Raw genomic sequence first — 21,310 nt, forward strand, 5'->3', positions numbered from 1 at the left:
GTCAATAGAGCTCTGAACAAGGACGCCGTTACACTTGCACTTCATTGCATTATTAGGGACTTAATTTGTTTGCTAGGCATTATAAAATCAAAGTGGGGATGGGGCAGGATAAAAACAGTTTGCATAGCAAATGTCACATCTTGAGCTTGCCCTTTTAAATGTCAAACTTCATGGGTTAGGTGCAGTTTTAGAAGGTGCTAAGCTCTTTCAGTGTCTAGTTACAGACTGTGTGCCCTACTGTTAGGATCTTGCTAGGAGTGAGTTCTATTCTGTGTTGTACAAAATGAAGCATTTAAGCTGTGGTAAACACCTGAGAGTGTTGCTTTTTAGGCACTCCTTTTCTGTGTTGGCAGCTGAAAGTCTCCTGATGGAACCTGAAGTGGATGGGAAGCGACTTGAAACTCATGTTGTTAACTGCATTCTGAGCCACTGTGAAATTAGTCTTCCAGGGTCAAATCTGTCACATCTAAATCTGATTTAGAGTTAGATTTAAATTTATCTGCAGCAAAACAACTGTGTTAGATCAAGATCCATCTGCACCATAAATATGCAAGATCAGGTTCACTTTATCAGAAATCCCAAAACTTAGGCTGCTGGAATTTTATTTCTGACTTTTAGTCCTAATTGAAAGATGTAGGCTGTGGGAAAATGTCATCACTGTTCGCATTATGCTTCAGAGAGACCTAAAAGCCAGTAAGGCTCCTTTTGCAGTCCTGCCCCAGCACTGTTTGCATGGCACAGAGCAACATGATTTATATCACAAATGAAGCATTTCCGTAGAGTCTTTTCCTCCAACCAGGTTATCAGAACTGATGCCTTGGGCATTCTTAGCATTTATGTATTTCTGTTTAGCACATTACAACCTGAACAGAGGTGAGGGAACGTTGAAAGGGTTCCACACAGTTTAATGGTTTTTCCTTTGTTTTAAGGCAAAAAAAAAGTAAGTGAAAATTGATGATCACATAGACTAGGCCTGAGAGATTTCACATGATCCACTCTTACAATATATGGAATTGTTGGTTACAGAACTGATCCTGTTCTACTTTGTTAAAAAGGAAGATAATATTTTTTGAGTAATATAGATACATAATATATCTTTTAAAAAAGTTAAAATACGTGCATTTAGCTAGCTGACACTTTAAATATGCTAGCATCTGATTTTAGTGCTGATTCCTTAAAATGGAAGTCACTTTTCTGCATTATTCATGCTCGGTCTAAAACTATATGTACCATAAAGTCTTAAAATTAGCTGAGTCATCATCTTTCACTCTGAAAGATGATGTGTAGCTAAAAATGCTTCAGGAAGTTTGCATGTTGCATGTTAAAAGAGTTGAGGATAACCACTTGTGAGCAAAGTATCTGGCTCTGTTGTCAGCCCAGTGATGATGATTTTCAAATGTATTAGTCTATTTTTTCAGTTGTATTTTCTTAAAGCATTCTTTGCATCCATATTATTAGTCCTTTTTTTTACATTATTTATTTTAGGTTATATAAAAAGATGCACCCAAGACCCTGAAAAATATTCAAAATAAAATTAATCACAGGTTGACTTTGCTTTTTTTTGGGGCCTTAATTTTCTTAAATGTGCTATAATGCAGTTAACTGTTTACATAGTCTTTAACTGTGGAAGATTGATCCAAAATATGAGTGACTGCTTATCTGTCTGCCTTTTTAGCTTTTCTTTGGCTCCAGTAATCTTTGAGTGAGTACAGGTATATGTCAATATATTGCTCAATTTAGAATTAAAGGGTAATTGGGAAAGGAAAATTTCACATACAGATTAACCATATAGACACTAACTGTTAATTCTTTTTTTTTGAAGACAAGAAAAAGTTTAAACAGTGCCTGTTTGAAAAAAGGAGCACCTCTAAACCTCATCTGCATTCTTCCTCCCTTCCTCATTGGTTTTGCTTGGTGTGGTACATAGCATACATTCAACCACAGAGCCAGGACCATGCCTTACATCCTCTGGATGCACTAGCCAGCTCTAGCAGGCACTCTGTTCTCCAGGAATTCCCCCAGCAGCAGTTACCAAGGGGCACTCCTGAGCCTAGTGAAGCCACCAAAACAGCAAAACCCTCAAGGCAGAGGTGAGGGCCAGGCTGCACTGTTGAAGCTGTGGCCTTTCTGGTGTCAATGGTAGTCTTCTCCTCAAGTCAGTAGGACTGGGATTTAAGTGCAGTGCTGCAAAATTTCCCCTTTTTCTCTGGTCCTTTCCTTTTATACCTTCATGTTGTTCTGTAGCTGCAGCAAAGAGTGCTAGAATGGTGTCCTGCACAATTTCACAAGCCATACAGGCATGGTGAAGGTGCTGTCTGAGTCAACCATTTTTTCAGCTACTTTGTACAACACAACAATAATTTTATAAGGCTCCATGGCCGGTTACTGTATTCACTTTCTCCTGTTTTGAAGTTGAAACAGCAGAGAGAGATGATTCAGAGTTGCCAGCATGAAAAATGGAAGTGAGTTTCAAAAATTTTAACACTGGTCTACTAATCAAATAAACTAATCTGAAAGGACCCAATCCTTTGCTCTTTCAGTGATTGAGTATCCCTTCCATTTATATGATTTCCTGATAGAGTTTTCCCTGGCATGGATTTTAAAAGTAATGCTGATTTCTTCTTGCTATATTAATTTGCTGCACAGATCAAGGAAGCACCTGAGTGTCCTGTGCACAGTGTAATAATCTTCAAATTAGTTTTAGCCTACCTAGGTTTGCATTTGTGTTAATTGAAGGGTAAAAACTAATACAAAGAGTGATATTTGCAAGAAAGGTAATCATACAGCCATAATCATGTGCCCTTGCAAAGGCATGTTCTTCACTGTGAAATCATTTTATGCTTATTTAGCCAAAAGCTGGAGTGCTGCTGCTGAAGGATGATGAGCCCATGGGGTTTTGATACCATGAGCAGAATTCTGGTACTGGTGATGTCCCCAGCTAGCTTCTTTTGACGGTAATGCGTGGAGGACTTTACCACATCTTTTTTCTCTATTCACACCTACTTATTCTGACCAATTAAACTTTCTAAATGGAGAATCTAAGAACTTGGTTTAAAGATTAACAGATCTGCATGTATCCTATAAGGACCTTCAGTCTTTTGAGCTCCTGTAAATACTTCAATCAAACCCTCCACCACTCTGAACACTCCCTGATTCCTGTTGCTCTCAGTATTATGAAAGCAGCTTATGTGGGACAGATCAGTCTGAGAGTTTTCAAAACTAATCTGTGTGATGTTCTTTAGTCATTACAACTTGTTTGCTCTCAATAAGAAAAAGGCAGTAAACTGCCTAAGTAAAACTCCTGAGGTTTTCTGGTTATTTCTGTTTTAGGACCCTATTAAGCTTCCCTTTCTGACTCATCACCTCTTCTGTGGGTGGCTGAGGAAACACAGGGTAGCAAAAAGGAGTACAGCAGAAAGATTAGAAAGAGGACCTAGTATACAAGAAAACAACAAGTCCTCACAGGCTTGGGGGAGCATCCATTGTAGTCAACCAAGCTGAATGGCACTTAAGAATTGAAAGGCAGCGTTGAGGAAGAGAAAAACAAGCAGAATTGGATATTAAAACAAAAGTTAGCCCAGAAGTGTGGGTAGCCAGAGGATGGTGTGGTCCCAGTGCCATCCTGATGGATCCTTAATGTTTCCCATTGTTTACTGGTACTTTGAGACAAAAGATAGTGTTTCTTCCTTTTACAGTATCATCTAGTGTGGTAAGGACAGCAGTGATGCTGGGAGAGTGGTCAGGTACAAACACCAAACTGTTAATTTCTCTTTTTGAGCCTAGATGCATGCACTGCTTTTGAGGTTCATACTTTGGCCACTTGAGCTCGTAGGACTTATCACTGAGCGCCACTTGGGCACAGCAGAGTTGAGAGGCAGGAGGATGTGTGTGTCTGTGAGCAGGGGAAGAGTGTTCAAGAGGTGGCATGGGAGGGTGGTATGAAAGGAGGCAGCTTGAGCTGGAGGGGGAGTAGCACAACCAGAGTGATTCAGCTGCCATGAACCTCTCCTGTTTGTCAAGAGCAATCCGGCCTCCTTAAGCTGTCTGCAGTCTGTGAAAGAGCTTTCTGAGTAAGCTTGGGTGTTTAATTAGTTACCTCTTTTCCATGGAGATAAATGTGGGGGAGCAGAGGCTCTTCTTGGCTGGCTGCAGCCTTGGCCTGTGCGTTGGGGACTGTTTGGGAGAGGCAAGCAGCACAGCCAGGAAACAATGCGGGAACTCAAAGCCCTGCGCTTTGTTCTCCGGCCCTTGGCTTCCTCCATCGATAAATTGGAGGAAATGACATCTACCACTTTTTAAAGTAGCAGGAGAAACGTACAGTGTAATGGCAGAAAAAAACCCCAACCCCCTCAGGAGGTGGCTGGGAGCGAAATAAACTGACATATAAATAAGTGCTTGGCGGGAAGGCAGCGCTCTGTGTTGGAATGCCTTGTACACCAGGTTTTCCTAGATCCTGGCTAACAGAGTGCTCTAGTGCCTACCCAGCTGTTCCATGGCATTCTTAAACGTGCTACTGATTGGTGAAGAGGGTTTTGAAATACAAATCCTATCAGTTGATTACAAGTCTGTGTGGGATCCCAGGTCCTGGAGAGTTCCAATATTTTTCCTGTCTAATAAGAGAGTAAAAAAGAATTTGTTTTACCCTTATAATACAGACTTGATGCTGTGGCTCACGGCATGAGCACTTCTTTTATTCTCAGATGTGTTATCCTCCAGATTAGAAAAACCCAAAACCTCACAAAAATCTTAGAAAAAGCCTTAGGATTCAGCTGTCTCTTTCTCTGTTCTGAATTTGAGAACTGCTGTGAATTGGGTATGTTCTCAGCCAAATAATGATTAAATTTTTCAACTATTAATATTTAACAAAATGCTCAAATATTTTTTCTATTACTGATGCTGTCACTTGTGCCAGGATTACTGAAAAAAAGCAATTTTGTTGGATGGAGAAATAAAGATCCCATCTTAGACCAGGAATCTGTAATTGTGGAGGTGAGTAGCAAATTTCCCAGGAGAGTGATGGCTGCTGCTGCAGTTCAGAGCCCCATGGCTCTGGCAAGGAGCAATCAGCAAGCAGGACTGGAAACAGAATTTCACAAACATCAATCTCTAGAGTACAATATATTGTGCTTACATTTATGGGCACACAGTTGTACAGAAGCATACACCTCACTCTTTTTTTTTTTTTTTTGAGCCAGTATTTAAAGTTTATTTGCTTGGAGAATGTCGGATTGATTTGCTAACTATTTTTACACCACTATATCCAACATGATTTTAACAGCTAATAGCTTATAAATAGTGAGAGCCAGAGTGCATGAAGAGCGCTGGTGATGTCAACACTGTGACAACAGATAGTTCTGGACTGAAAATCTGGTCACTCTAATGTGAGCACAGTCTAAAGCTCAGGGAGGCTGCACTGGAGATAGTATTAACTGAGGAGACCTGTTGGCCCATGAGGGGGAGGTGGCAGCTGTTATGAGATTAAGGAGAGAACTGGCTATGAGAGATAGGACGTGTTCAGTCCTGGAAGAGGAATCAGCTACTAAATTCAGCTCCTTCCACTACCCCGTGTCACAGCCAAGACTTCTCAGACACGACAGTTCAAGATAAAAACTCAATTTTGTATTGGAGATAATTCTCTGTAAGTGATGATCTGTCACATGTGATGGAGCACTCTGACAGCATCTCCCCAGAAGAATTCTAGCAAAAGAAAAATGGCATTTTCTACCTACATAAAAGATCTGCCACAGCTCAAAGCCCAGAGGAAAACTACAAGAACAATGATTAAATATGAACAGAGTGTTTCAAGCTAATCAGTGATGTACTTTGCCTACCATAGCTACATTACCAAAAGAAGAATGATCCAAGAGTAGGACCCTGAAAAGAAAACTTGCACCTATAATGGTGGAGATGCACGTGATAGGTGGGAGCACTATATACTCTAAAATCTATCACCTCCACAGTTTTCATAATCCACACAGAAAAAGCCAACCTCAACCCAGTTTCCAGCAGTGCCATATTTACCATGTACTTACTTCCATGTATAGTCACAAACTAGAAAATAGTTAATAAATAACACTGTAATAAGAAAGCTGGAATTGCAGCTTTTGTAAATTGCCTGAGTGTATAATATGCAAATGACATTGGTGCAATTCCCCCAAGTGCTGAATCTCTGAAAATTAGACCCTCACATTTAAGATTCTGTTCACAAACTGTTCATTAAGGGAGCCAGATTAAAATTATCTTATGATTTGTGCTGCAAGTAATAGTACCTATAACGCTGTAAGAATTGCTGTATTTGATATTCAATATTGCTGTTTCATAGGTTCTACTGAGCTGTTGCAGATACAGATAAAGTAAGTAAATGGTGAAACATGTTAATGAAATAAAAGGCTGCAAAATGCTGAAATCCATAAAGGATTTCTCCATAGTAGCTGGTAGTCACAAGCCACAGGATTTCATTGAGGCTTAGCAAGCTCAACAAGGATACCACGCAATTTATACAGAATAACAGAGTTATAGTGTGTTGCACTAAATAAAGAATGATTAGATGTCATGCAACAGGGCCTTAAACAATCTCTATTTCATCATCTTGGAGAGAACTTTAGGCTATCTACTGAATCAACTGGTACAAATCAAGGGCCAATGCCAGCCAGATCCCCTGCAGGAGATCTTCTGTTTTCCGTAAAGGTATTTCTGCGTCACGTTTAGGGCACATAACTTGCAATTATTGTACCATAAACATGTTGAAAACAAGGGTCCCTCCTCCAGCATTAGTGACAGTAGGTGGGAGTTCCCACAGGTTTCAGATCTTTTCAGAAGCACATGATCACACTCAGTCCCAGGAGCCCTGCCTGTACATTGGAATTCGGAGACCAGGTTGTGTATCTAAGTGAGTTTCCCAGTGGTGTAGCAAAGCATCTGTGAAAGACCTGACATCAAGACATCTTTAGCTTGGTAGGGCTGCTGATGGCTGCTCTGTGCTTTACAGACTCTTCTCAGGGAGCTCAGAAACACAACTTGGTCACATTCTTATTTTCCCCAGTACCAGCAGCTTCCAAAGCTGCCGTTTCCATTGTGGTTACTGTTCCTTCCTCCAGCAACTACCACTGACCTGGAGTTGGCTGCAGCAGAGCTCAAAACACTCTGCAGAGCAGTTTTGAGGCAGGGTAGAGCAGTTTTTGAGTTGCAGAGATGAACTATGTTTTTTCTTTTTTTATGAGCTGCTGCCAAACTGCGGGGCCCAGCAACTGCAGCTTTATCCCAAGGCCCTGGAGGCAAGAGAGAAAATCTGGAGAAAGGAGGACTTTTCCTTGGTTGAGGAGGATTAGATTAGAGATCATTCAGGCAAACTTGATCTCACAAATCCATGGGACCCTGATGGGATGCACACATGAGTGCTAAGGAAGCTAGATGTTATTGTTAAACTGCTGTCCTTCACCTTTGAGGGCTCATGGAGAACTGGAGAAATGCCTGAGGGCTGGAGGAAAAGCAGTGCCAGCCCAGTCTTCAAAAAGAGTAAGAAGGACAAAGAAAACTTCAGGCCAGTCACTTCACCTCAATCCCTGGAAAGGTGATGGAGCTGCTCGTCCTGGATGTCATCTCTGCAGCGGTTCCTCTGATAGGACAAGGCACAATGGGCACAAACTGGAACATGGAAAATTCCATCTGAACATAAGGAAGGATTTCTTTCTTGTGAAGGTAATGGTGCACTGGGACAGACTGGCAGTAGAGGCTGTGGAATCTCCTCCTCTGGAGATATTCAAAAGCTATCTCAACATGATCCTGTCCAAAGTGCTCTAGGTGAACCTGCTTAGCAGGGGTGTTGGACTAGAGGTCCCATTCAACCCCAAAGGTTCTGCAGGATGGACTGTTCTGCTAGACCTGAGAAAGAAAGGGGCTGGGGACTGACATTGAAAGCACTTCTGAGACAGGAGTGAGGGTACCCTGCAGTATGAGGGAGCAGAGGGTCAGAGAGAAAGGCACATGAAGTCTAGTGCTCTTCAGATGCCCTTCTGAACCTTCTTCTCAGTGTCAGTCTACAGCATGGATCGAGTGGCTTGTGATATCTTTGTTAATCTGGAGGGAAGAGTAATAATTTTTGAATAATCAGTACAGAAGAAAAACAAGTGATGTTTGGCAATGCAAAGAACAAAATAAAAATTATTTTATATATCTCCATATTTATATTTATGATGTTCCTATAAGGATATAATAAAAAAACCAGAAAGGGATGAGAGGAATCCTGTTCATACATTTGCAGTGTGATGTGGCACGTTCATAGCTTGGACTTACCTATGGTTTGGGGAGATACAGACCATAAACAGAACTTTATCGTATTCTGTTTTTCCAGGCAAAATCAATAGCTAGAAACAGATAAGCATGTTTTGTGAAAATCAGGCAACAACTTTGGCCTGGGTAATTTCTAGCTGTTTTAGACTGAGCATGGAGAAAATAACGAATCCTTTTGCAGTAATTGGTTCTGCTACTGTACTTATCCCCAATTTTCTGAACTGTCAAGCCTCATTTCTTCTGTTATGTGGATTGACAGTCCTCTATATAGTAATTCTCATTATGGTTTGAAGGACACCATGGCCTACTTTTCTGGGGTAAGCACTGACCAAGGGAAATATAGGCTGCCATTCCATTGTCCATGGTGTTCTGCAATGCTGGTAGTGATATTTGGTTCCTTCTCATATGCTGGCAATTTGCTAAGCAGGATGATTCACAGAGCTGTAATTCATCAGCCAAAGGCTTGGGTGTAATAGACTGTGGCAAGGTGACAAGTGTCCCAGTGCAGATAATTTGAGCCGAAAAAAACAGGGAGATTTCAAAGGTGCAGCTGCTGTTTTAATGCATTTTGATGCAGCCATTTTGAATAATAATTCACTCAGGATTACAAAGGGAGAGGATGGGCTGCTGGAGAGAGAGGAACTTCCACTAAACCATGTGGTGGAAAGCAGGGTTTTCTCTGTGCTTGTCAGTCTCCTCTGAAATAATATCCTTCATTGAGCTCTAAGAATTCATTACCAATTCGATATGAAAAAGGTTATGTTTCCAGCAAGCCTTTCATTCTTTAATTAGATTTTTCTGTTATTGATGGCCTCATAATAAAGGTTATATTTGAATGGAATTTATACACTTACATGACATTTAAAACTTCATAGAAACAGTGTGTGAAGTCATTGCATGCAAAAGTGCTATTAACTGCATGTCAGCATCCAATAAACTCTCTTTTAATCCTTTTTTAAGATCTTGAAGTTTATCTGATGTAGTGACATTTTATGGCATTTAAATATCTCATCAGTAGGACTTTGCTCTTCTCATGCACGCAGCTCTTCTAGGACTGAAAGAGCCAAAGACATTGCAGACGAAGCAGGGAAGATGACAAAATAGGATGGATTGCCAACTGTTTCTCATGCAAATTGTTGTAGTCAGCTGAACTGCAAACATAAGCTGAAAGCTCAGGCTTCTCCAGAGGTTTGAAGCATGCTGAGGTGATCTGGAGTTGGAAGGATGCTTATGCTGAAAACGAAGTTAAATTTACATTCAGCTGGAAGGCCTAAAGGGCAGAAATACAAAACACTTGGTACCATAAAGCCATATTACCACATACTATATGATCCATTGTGAAACTGTTCTCAAAAGCTTCAAACTGCCAACTGGTTTCAGGCACAACATGAGGGGTTTGTGAAATGAAACCTGACACATATGAAAATAGTTTAAACGACTGAGAAACAGAGTGGACTGATTTTATTAACTGCTTTCCCTGCAGTGCTTCAAATTCCAATGTCACAGCAGTGGGCAGGTGGGCAAGGAACCCAAAGCCCAGCCCCAGCACAGCAGCTGCCTCTGCATCCCACACGTGCACGGAGAGAGGGCAGAACAGGGCAGGAGAGTGGTCAGGTTTCCCCTTTGGTAGGGGAAAGGGATTGGGCACTTTGCAAGTCACTGTTCTCTCTCTGGCTCCACACATGAGGTGTGAACACACTCCCCACCAAGCCCACAGCCTTTGGCTTAGTGCTGTCAGCAACTCACGTGCATGGCTTGTCTTCCACCAGGGCTTCTAGGCTCTTAGGCAGGGAGGACTGTGACCAACCACCTCATCCCTCCTGTGCTGCACCTCAACCTTGCAGCCTTACAGAGAGGACCCAGTAAAGGAGGAGCAGTTAATAGAAAGTGCAATGAATTCAAAAGAGTCACAGCAATGGTTGGCTTTGTTATTTGGGTGCTTTCGTGGTTGTCTTTGTTATTTGGGTGCTTTCCTTGTGTTTGCTCTGCCAAGCTGGATGCTGGCACGCAGCACTGATGAAGGAGAGGATGTTGAGTCTTGCTGGAGCATTAGGGAGGCCTGACCCTAATTAAAGAAGCTTCTAATATATAAATATGTGCAAATATATAAGAACATGAGATGGGTATTCCCTGTTTTCAGCTTCTTTTTCTTGTCTCTGTCAAGGTCAGGATTGAAGGCACTTGAGATGGTTATTTCGTGTTCAGGCTTAGATGTTTATTATTTCTTATCTATATTACAAGTCATGAGTTCTCCAACATTCTACTAACAAGCTGCAAAATGGCTAACAATCTTTCTCTTCAAGGCCTTTCAAGGCTAAACTATCCAATTAAGAAATGACACCTAAATTATTTTCCCTTTTAACCCAATAACCCAAAGCCCACAATGCAGACTTTTTTGTCCAATTACAAAATGCCACCTAAACCCATGAAGAAGAAGGTGAAGAAGAGCAACCAGCCACCACCCTAAAACCTCCATCTTGCCCCATATGTATTGCTGTGTTCTAAAACCTTAAACTCCAAGTTTTCCAGCCTGCGATATTACATACTCCAATCAAATGATACACCCATAATGCCAGAGCTGTCAATCAATTTTGGAAGCCTTTTCCACAGCCTCAGGTCAAATGCAGTGCTCTCCTGGGAGTCTGTCAGCACAGAAAGTCTAAAATTGTCATCATCCAGAACTGCAACAGGGTGTGGGCAAACCTCATGCATGGGTCTTGCACATATCAGAGACATTTTCAGGTGAAATCCACTATGGGCTTTTCCTAGCTTCCGTGTGTGCCAGCTCATTGCAGAGCTGTCTGTCTCCAGAGACCTTCAAATGCTTGCAGTGGTTTATTGCTTGTCCTGTTACTGAGCCAGGAAAACTCTGAAATCAAATGGCTTTGTCTCATAAAGAGTGGCCAACACCCTTCTAAGAAACAGAATTTCATCTTTTTCCAAGTAGTGTAAATTTTGTGCTTGCCGAGCTCAGCCTCCAGATTGCTTCCCTGAGGAAGCCAGTCACACGTAGAGAAAGAGTTGTTTAGTGCCTGTAATTGAGAGGAGAAATGAGACCTCAGGGGTGTTTGGAGACTGAGCTGAGGCTGGTCTGGCCCAGAATATTTTGAGAAAGAAATATATATTTGTAGACCTTAAACCGTACTGTGTTGTTGAGCCCAGCTGAACACATGACTGAGTGTCTGTGGACTGAGTATAGGTGTGCTGGCATCCTGGCATGTGGCAGGAAGGCTGTGTATGATTTATGTGTAACATGTTACTTGGGGCACACCACAATCTATTTATGGCTACCCTTTGGCAGACAATTCTCAGGATTGTCTCCCTGAGCATACTTAACAAAACGAAACAAGTTCCTCACTCACTGAGACATCTCATGTGCTATTTAGAAGGAGCTCAGCTCAAGGTGAGCAAAAGCTGGGCCAGATAGATGTCATCACTGCTGTTGGGAATGGCTGCACACAGACCAAAAATTATCCAAATGGAGAAGCACCACTGAAAATCAGGGTTTGTGGGGCTACACTTCTGGGACCCCATCTTTGAAATTGTCAAATCATGATGCAAATAGCCATTAGCTGTCTTCCCTGGGGTGCTTCATTCATGTAAAACATCCTGACTTTAGCCACTGACAGCTATTTATATTCCAATTTTACCACACATTTTGTGTAAATATTAGTCTGTAGTCCAGGCTGAGGTTATTTCTAAATTTATCTCAGTTGGTTTGCCTGCCCCTATTTATACACTCTTGCCTCCTTTCCTGAAAGTTGCCATACAGCTAAATTTATGATCTGACCAGCCACTGTTTACTCTGCACCTCTGCAGAAAAGGAAAGAAAACATCACAGCTCCATCTCCTCAGCATGGGGGATGCCACTGTGCAGGCTTAAGTTGGTCTCACACCCACTTTCTGAAAATTTCTGGCAAATATCCTTTCAATACATGAGAAAAAGAGGTATTCAGAAATTAAGGTTGAAACATTTCAGGTGATTTAGTCTGCCTAACACCACATATAAATGCCAGTTCACCTAGTTCTCCTGCCTAGATTCTTCACCTGCAGCAGTTTTTAAATCTACATCCCTTCCTTGCTCAGAGCTCTGAAGTGATTAAAAGTAAAACCTAAAGAATTTTTGTAGGTTATGTTTTTCAAAGGCTAGTTTTTCTCATGGTATAACTTTGAGATTGAGTTTTTCTGCCTTGAGCTTTCACTCATCCACCAAGACCACACATCCCCCTATAATCCAAAATCTTTCCTGTAGTCTAACCATGATGGAACATGTATTATGTCAGATTGAAGCATCTCACTGAAGTGCATTGTCAATGCCTCAAGTTACTCTTTTGCTCTCATTATGTATCCTTTTTGACCTCTCAGCATAAATTTTGGTGTTGACACCATGAAAATGTTTTCAGGAACGACAGAGTCATGATCCCTGCCAGTGATATCTCACATGAGCTTCCATTACTGGTCACAAGGTTTTTCCTTTCCTAGATGTGTTTAGTGGTGTCATGTAGTCAAGTGATGCAAATCCATCTGTACAAAGGATTTCACCTCACTTCCATTTACACTTATTTACACAGTTATATGTCTTCTCTGTAAATTGAATATTTGATTTTATTTTTTTTCAAATCAGTATATAGAAACTGAAAGCAGCCATCAGGCGCTACATGGCACTCATCCACACACACTCCTGGGTGGTGTCTAGCCATTTGAAGCTAATTACACATCAATATCATTAAACTAATTTCAGATAGTTTGAATTATTTTAAAATTGAAGATATCAGGCATGGCATGGAGCATAGTACAAAATTACCAAGTGAAAATTGTATCAAAGAAGAAGGAAAGCTTACTTGGCATTTTGCTTGATAAGATAACTTTAATTGAAATCTAGTAAGTTGTCGCTCTTTGATTGCCCCTCTCTACCCCTACCCAGCTGTCCAACATAAATAACACATTATGTTTTTTTCCATGAAGGCCCAGATAATGAAAATTTCTATGTTTACTCCTTTGGAGTACTACAGGTCTTCTGGCTTTTTGCTCCTGGGAACTTCCTCAGCTTACCACACTTAGTCAGAAACAAAGTTAAATGTTCAGAAAGTTTCTGAACAATTCTTGTAATATTTCTACACGAAGAAAGAGATCCAAATCCATCCTTCTTACCTAAAGGGTACCACTCCTTTAGTAATAAACATTTGGTTGAAGTAATGTTGTACGACTCAGAAACATCGATTGGCACAGTGAGAGCAGATGGCATCTTCAGTGTGGAACAGGAGTTTATGCTCAATAAACAGAGCACAGACCAGGGCTTGGGTTTTGCTGCAGAACATCATGTGAGTGTTGATGCTCCCCAGCAGGAAATATGAAACATAACATTGACTCACTTTGGTGTGTACTGCAAACCCACAAGACATTATTCTTTGAGTCTCACACGTCTCAGGCTTGGCAAAGACCACCAATTCATGCACTTCTTTCATTTTTTGAAGAATGTGTTTTCTGAAGAAATCGGTAAAGCTTCTGCTGGCACAGGGCTATGATGCTGAGAAAGCTGTCAGAGCCCCCTCATTGCCCCATGCTACCTCCTTTTACAGCACATCTCTGCTTGTTTAAGGATGGAGGCATTCCTCTGAAACACTATCCTTTGGAAGGACAGCAACAAGCAATCCTAAGCTGCATTCATTGCAAGTATCCATCAGAAAAGGAGAAGTTTTTAAAGCTTATTTTTCTGATTTCAGAATAGACATGAAAACAAATTTTCAGCGATCAAACCACAGCAGTTACCAGTTAGTATTTAATGACTGACAGGTTTCATTCAGACCAAGGTGCATTTTTTTATGCCTTTTTTCCCCCTCCTTCCTTTCTGGCACTGAAATAGAGAGACAGACTCTTTATGATAACTCTATTTTGCTAATTAATCTAATTAAGTGCTGTATGTAATTTTGCAGAGTAGAGCAAGCTATTCAAGATTGTCATCATTAGGTTAAAGAGCTGACAATTGATGGAGATAATTTTTTCTTAACAGGCTGTAACCTTTCTGCAGGCAACCCCCTCCCCCAGGGGAGTTCTTCAATTAAATCAATAATGCTTCTGGGGAGAAAGAAGAACTTTGCTTTTTAAGAATCATGTAAACAGATTTTCAGCAGCTTCTCATTGCTTTCCTTGAGAAGAAAAGCAGCAGCTGTTTATTAATACCTGCTGTGCCTTGACGAGTTTGCCTTTAAGAATAGCAGCTACTATCTAGGTATGGTGCAAGTTGAGAAGAAAAGGTTTTGAATGTGGCGTGTGGGGTCTGGAGAAACCTTGGCAAAATAAAACAGTTTCTGGGTTGGGTAAATGTCAGGACTTGGAGTGGTTCCTAGGCAGGCTGGGGAAATGAGCTTTAAACTGCTGGCATATTTGTTATTGTTTGGATACAAGAAGGCCTGACAAGAGGATAAATGTCACTGGAGGAAGAGGTAGGGAAAGCTCATCTGATGACTTTTGCCAGCCTTAAGGCTTTAATAAGCAGGATGTGGAGGAGGCTTTTTTGGTTTTTTTTAAACACAATTCTCAAATGGCATTGTTTCGCCTGCAGAATTCCCAGTGAGCTCAGAAGTCCTGGAGGACTGAGCATTCCTCTGTCCCTACAAGAAGGAGCCCCTCAGTCCTCAGTGGTGAGGAAATGCTGATGTCCCTGGTCTAAGCAAGCTCTAGGCAAGTTCAGAGGTGACTTCCTGCAGGCAGGACAAAACTGTGCCCATGGAGTGACCAAACCTATGTGTCCTTCTGATGGCTCTAGGGGCCTCTGAAAATGGAGGCATCTGTAGCAGCCAGAAGGAGATTTTTCTTGTGCTTAGTCTGATTAGGATGCCTGGTCATCTTCTCTGAGAAAAGGGTGTGTAACACCTTGGTGTGGCTGGGTTTCACCTCTTTTCACTGGCTCAGCTCCTTTCCTCTGCTGGCTCTGGGTGTCCTGAGGATGTGGCCACAGAGATGCCTCTGTCTTCCTCTCTGCACAGCCTGACCTCACTGGTAAAAAGCTTATCTTTGTTAACTCCTGCTTTTGTGGGAAAAATCCTCTTGCTTGGAGCAAGGATGGCTGCTTTCTCTGTTGTACTTCCCAGCCTGATCTTTCACCACTGCAGTTCTCAAGCTGTCAGGCTGGAGCAGAGTCTGCTGCAGAGCCCCTTCTCCTCGGTGGACAAGTGCCAGCTCTGCACAAGGATTTCACCACTTTGGAGAAGTACACAGGGAAAAAAAACTCACATGAGGTAATAGGTAACAACAAGACTTGGGCTACAACAAGAGCAAGTCTGAAATATCACAGTACATTTGGGTTTTGGTGAATTTTGTACCATGTTGCAGATCACCCTTAGCTTGTTTGAGGCAGGTATCTGTCATCCCCACTTGATACTGTTCTTTAAAATCTCCATCAATATGACATGGGGTACACCGTGCCCTATAAAGGGTCTCTGAGCATGGGCTGCCAATACTGAAAAAGGAAAATTAAAGGAAAGTTCAGGTCAGTGCTAAACTGGTGTTCAGGGATCCCATTAGGCAGGGAATATTTGGATGAAATTAATTTGGAGAATTTTCACTATGAATTCACATACTGTTTTCATTTGGATCCTTGTACCTGGATCTATTGAACTAATTTCTAGCAGGTGCCTTGACTCAAAGATTGGGCTTTATTTTTTTTGCTATGTCTGCAAGCCTGAATGCTACAATGGGTAATATACCAAAGCACACCATTGTTTCTTGTTCATTTATTAAATGGGAATTTGAAACTGTTAAGGACATTAAAATTATTCCATTCCCTGTATCATACAATTAAAGTGGTTTTTATTTAATTTGGTTTCTTTCCTTGGCTGTTAGAGCTAGAAAGTTACTTCATGTAATAAGGAAAGAGAATTACAGCTTTTATTAAAATGAGAAACCAGCTTTATAGGGTTTTTTTTAAGGTTTTATTCAAGTCCTTTCTTTCACCACCTCCACAGCATTCAGCTAAATTTCTTTTAGAGATGCATACAGCAGATAGCTCATAGAGGTGGTGTCCCAGCAAAGCTGGCTGCCACCAAGAGAGGCAATGGCACAATGTGACTTCTACCTGACTTCTGTGCTATGGCCCCAATGGAAAGCTTTCTGTTTGCACCAAAAAGAAAGTCTGGTCATAAAAATTAGGGAAAAAACCCCCACACACTTATTTTTCTGTTGCTGTTGTATGCTCAATGTGGTTTTAGGGACACAAGCACTATTGACAAGAGTCAGAAGTGATGTCACAAGAGGTTCTTCATGTAGGAAATATGGTGCCATTAGCCAAAAGAATGGTACTGAAGCTTAAAGTTTTTGGGACTGAAAATTGGGAAGTTGTGCCCTGGACACTATTTCTCCTATGGGACATTTCCACTAACTACAACCGTAACTACGCTCAGCATCGCTTTCTTCTGAGGGATTGAATCATGTGCTTGTCAGAGCACAAGCGCTGCTGCAAGGCTATTTATGTAGCTCCTTGTCTGTGACAGATGCACCAAAGGAAAGGGGCTGCTTTGATCTCAGGCAGTGAGAGCAGAGTGGTGCACACACGAGACCTGAGCTCCCTTCCTGGCGCTGTCGTTCAGCGCGTCAAATTACGCCGGGCAAATCAGCTTCCTTAGCTCTCTGCCTCAAAAGTGAAACAGACTGGCTCCATCAGCTTCCTCCCTCTGCTACAGGAGGATGAAGGACATACTGATGAAAACTCCCCCTGGGCACATAACTTTGGGAGCTACAGGCTCCAAGGAGCACAAAAGGCTTAACTTTATAGAAGGGTGACTTTTTTTCCGTGTTGTAGTTTTAGTGAGAAGGGATGTTTATTTTTAATAGTTTTCCATTTAGATTTTGTCTCAGATTAGTTTTTGAGGGTGGATCTACATTAGGAGAGTGTTCATCATGCTCACTGCACATAGCCACACAGACAATTTTGCCTTTAGGACGAGGCAGAACATAAATGGCAGCACACACTGGACATTTCTTCTATTGTACTGGTGTTATAAAAGTGAAAACAACCCATGTCTCTGCAGATGTTGTGTGTGATTTAAGGGGAACTAGATGGACACCGGCTTTTAAAATCCAGTTCTTTGTAAAACATAATTTTAGTAAGAAAATAACATCCAATACAGTCGGAAACCAAGTAAAGTCAAAATTAATCTAGAGATCAGAGATCTATACTACACAGTGATCTTCAAGTGGACAAAGCAGCAGTGTAGATGTATACATTCATGTATCTTGCTTAACACTGTTTACTTCCTCTAATGACTTCAGCTTACTCAATCAATTTTCCTCTGGCATGGCTTATGGCTGGAGGGTATTTTGGACTTATTCAAGCATCTCAGAATACTTTACAAATAAAACAGAGGCAACTGACTGTAAAGCACATGATATTACCAGAGGTGTTATTAACATTTTCTCAACAGAAGTGATGGAGGAGAGAAAAGCCTACTCCCTCTTTGGGGAATGAGAGCTACATCTCAAGTTGGGGGGGATCTAAGAAGGAAACTGGACTCGTCAATACTTGCCCTGCATGTTCATCACACTGACATTGTTTCTCAGGCCAGGATTGTGTTTTGGTAAAGTTACTGCAAGACCAGCCTGAGCCTTCTCTGCATTGCCCGGAAAGCATGCAGGGATGAGATGTGTATGTTGTTTGTGATCACCTTGCCCACAGAGTGTTGTGCTAAGGGTGACCCAAAGAAGCTGCTTGCAGTGGAAACAGGATGGATTTCCTGTGCAGATAAATCTAGGACAGGGGATGGCTCTATTCAGTGTTGGACTGGCAAGGCAAAATAAGGAAAACAAAAAAAGGCAATCGCATTACATGAACGAAAGAGGGAACTTATTCAAAGCAAGAACTAAGATTGCTGGAATCTTGTCTGTTTTTAAAAATAAAATCTCTGTCAGAGTAAGGGGAGAGAGTATATTTAGAGCCTGAGAAACAACTTGGTTTTCCTGGCTCTATTTGTGCACAATTTTGCCAGCTAAAACCACCCAGTTTTTCCTCTCAGAAACAAACAACCCTGTTTGCTCCCAAAACTCAAAGACAACTTAATTCACTTTAAGCTGCTGAAAAACCTTGCTGCATCTTGGGTTAGCATTGTGTGCCAGGCTTCAGCATGCTGAGAAATGAAAAAGTGCTTTGTAATGGAAAAGCTAGCTCACTCCTCGCTATGTGGTGCCACAGCAATAAAAAAGAAGGTTGCAAACCTTTTGCTGGTAAAGAGGTCAGAAGGAACAGGGGATTGATTTAAGAAGTTCAGACCCAAGATCACTGTGATCAAAACTATAGTTTCTGTCCATTCCCAGCCCCAGAGAATGCTGGTTTTCTGGGATATTTGGTAATTCGATGAATTGCAGGACAGAAAAAGAAAGCTGCACAAAGCTATGCACTGTTATAGAGTGGGAGGTTAATGAAGTTCATTTAACAGACCAGTGGTGCAAACCTGTTATCAGATGGCTTGTGCAGATCCCAGATGGCTTAAGTAAAGCTGAGAACTTGAAACAGGTACTTCACATTTTGTCTTTGGATTACTGAAGCATCAAGATACAGCTCTTCTGTAGCAAGGTTAATGACTTTCCATAATTATGTGTTTTCACCAAGAAGGAACACATTTCAGCACCTCTAAGTCATATTTTTTGTCAGATAATTGAATTATTTTTCTTATGGCAGAACAGTACTGGAAAACCTCAGACCTTGTCCTCAATTGCTACTTTGTGCACAAAGCAGGCATAATGCTGAGCATGAGCTACTCCTCCTCCTTCCCTGCCAGCTGAGGAGCCACATCTGGCCACTGGAAGGAGAAACCAAGAAGTCCCCCACTGCCTCGCTGGCTGTGGTAACTGCAGAGCTGGACAGGACAAGATACTCCACCCTAGCCAGGCACTATGTAAGATGCAGAACTAGATCAGTTTCCAGAAGTCTCTTTGTGTCTGTGATTAAATTCCTCAGTCTGTCATATATCATTAATGCCCTGCCAGTTCAGCCTCTGCACCACCTAATGCTTGTAACACCAGCCTTCATACTTGAATATATGCTATGTAGTTATGTAATTGTTTGTTTGTAAAGCAAACTGTATTGATTAATTCTGCTGTTGCTCAGTTGGCCACACCATTCAGGTAAACCAGCAACTCTTATTGGCAGCCTTGGATCCCCCCATCACAGCAGATATGCAGTGAACTACCATCATTGGCTGTCCTTTTGCATACAGCTTTCCCCATTCTCTTCTCCAGATCTGTAGGCAGCTTTGATAATGCAGTTCTTCTCAGAGCTGAAAGGAAGGAAATCAAATGTTTTGTTGCCCACCTAGAAAATAAAATTCAAGGCAAGGTCTTGCAAGAGCAGGTGTGGTTCTAGGTTCAGGAACGTGGTTGCTGTGAGACTATGAAAAGTTTGGTGGGGTGTAGACTGTGTGTGTACATGTACACACATGAATATATATCATCTTCATGGATATCCTCTTCATCCCCAGGGCTGTGTTTATATAAACAGCTACAAAACCCTGCTGGCTCCATGTTTGCCACTCAGCACTTGAATGCTTTGCTGTTTCAGGGCTGAGCACCCTGAACCACTACATCTGCACACGTGCTGCTCGATGAGATGCATGTTTGTGGAGGGCTGTGGGGAGATGTCCCAGGAGTGCCCTTCAGGTGGGACACCTACCTCCAGCTCCTTTGAGCACCCAGCAAGAGCTCTGCTGCACAGACCCTTGTCCTGCACTTACCTGGACACACTCCCTGGAACCGTGGCCAGCACTGCTGCAGAGGAGACTGGGCTGGGAAGGCAGGAGACCCGTGACAACAGTGCTTTCCCTGCATCTCTGTGCAGATTTTCTTGGAGCCATTGGAGGACAGAAAGGCAGGCATCAACCCCATGGGCTGTGTCTATGCAGTTTAAATGTTTGCAGATGTCTCTTCCCCCACATTTACCCCAGCAGGCTATGGTCCCATCTTCCCTCTGGCCAGGAAAAGGTTCTGTGCCTGCCCCTCCCTGGGGATCTTAGATTCAGCACGCCCCTAGGGACAGAGGTGCAGGCACTGGAACAAGAGCAGGAAGGTTGCTCAGGTCCTTCTTCAGGGCATCAAACAGCAAGACTTGATTTCTGGAGGCATCAGGAAACATTCCCTCTGAGCCCACCCCAAGTGCAAAGCACACATGGGGGTCTCACCCTTTCCTGGCAGCTTCTGCGTGTGAGAGCAGCCCCTGGCACAGTCAGGGAGACAGGGAGGATAATAAAATCACACAATGTATCACATAATAAACATAGGTAACCGTAGCATTAACTTTAATAATCTATTGCTTTCACAGGCTAAAACACAGCATTTTAGTTAAGACATTGCATTTCACTTGCATCTGGTGTTTACACAAGCCAGTGATTCAATGCCAGACAAATTGTGCATAATCTGTTTGGTAAAGAGCTGTTGAAATAGCTGCCCGCAGCATTTCTTCTCTGTCATCTCACTAGAGGCAGTGCCTGGTTCTTTGGGCAAGAAAAAGCCAACAACAGCTCCAGCTTAATCAGTTCATTCACCCTTTCAGGAGAAATGCCCAAAAACCAGCAACAATTTATGTGTCTCCAGCATTGGATGTAAAGTCATGTCTTCAAGGTGGCTCTCTAATCAGCTCTCTTTTATGCATATCAAGGATGATAACATATGGCATCTATGAAAGAGGAGATTTAAGGCTAAGAAAGGTAGCTTTAATCTTCTAGAAGAGTATAAAAGGATGCTTCAGCAAAGCTTTGTGGAGGTCAGTCAAAGGACTCCTGCCAACGTTGCTTAAATAAGAGTAAACTGAGTTATTAATTCATTTTTTAGTCCCTGTTTGCTTCAAGTTCCCTGTCAAAGATACCTTTATCTTTCTTCTCTTCTCTGTGCCTCATGGCTGAGCAAAATTAGTAATCTGGGGTTTGGGGATATGGTGGGATTATCTGTGTTATGAAAGCAGCTCCAGATTGCATTTCTATGGATCTTTTTTTTTTTCCTTTTTAGAAGTGGATCCCATGAAGAGACAGCCAAGTTGACT

Source organism: Serinus canaria, chromosome 2 (genome assembly GCF_022539315.1).
Source record: "Serinus canaria isolate serCan28SL12 chromosome 2, serCan2020, whole genome shotgun sequence".
NCBI classification, from domain to species: Eukaryota; Metazoa; Chordata; class Aves; order Passeriformes; family Fringillidae; genus Serinus; species Serinus canaria.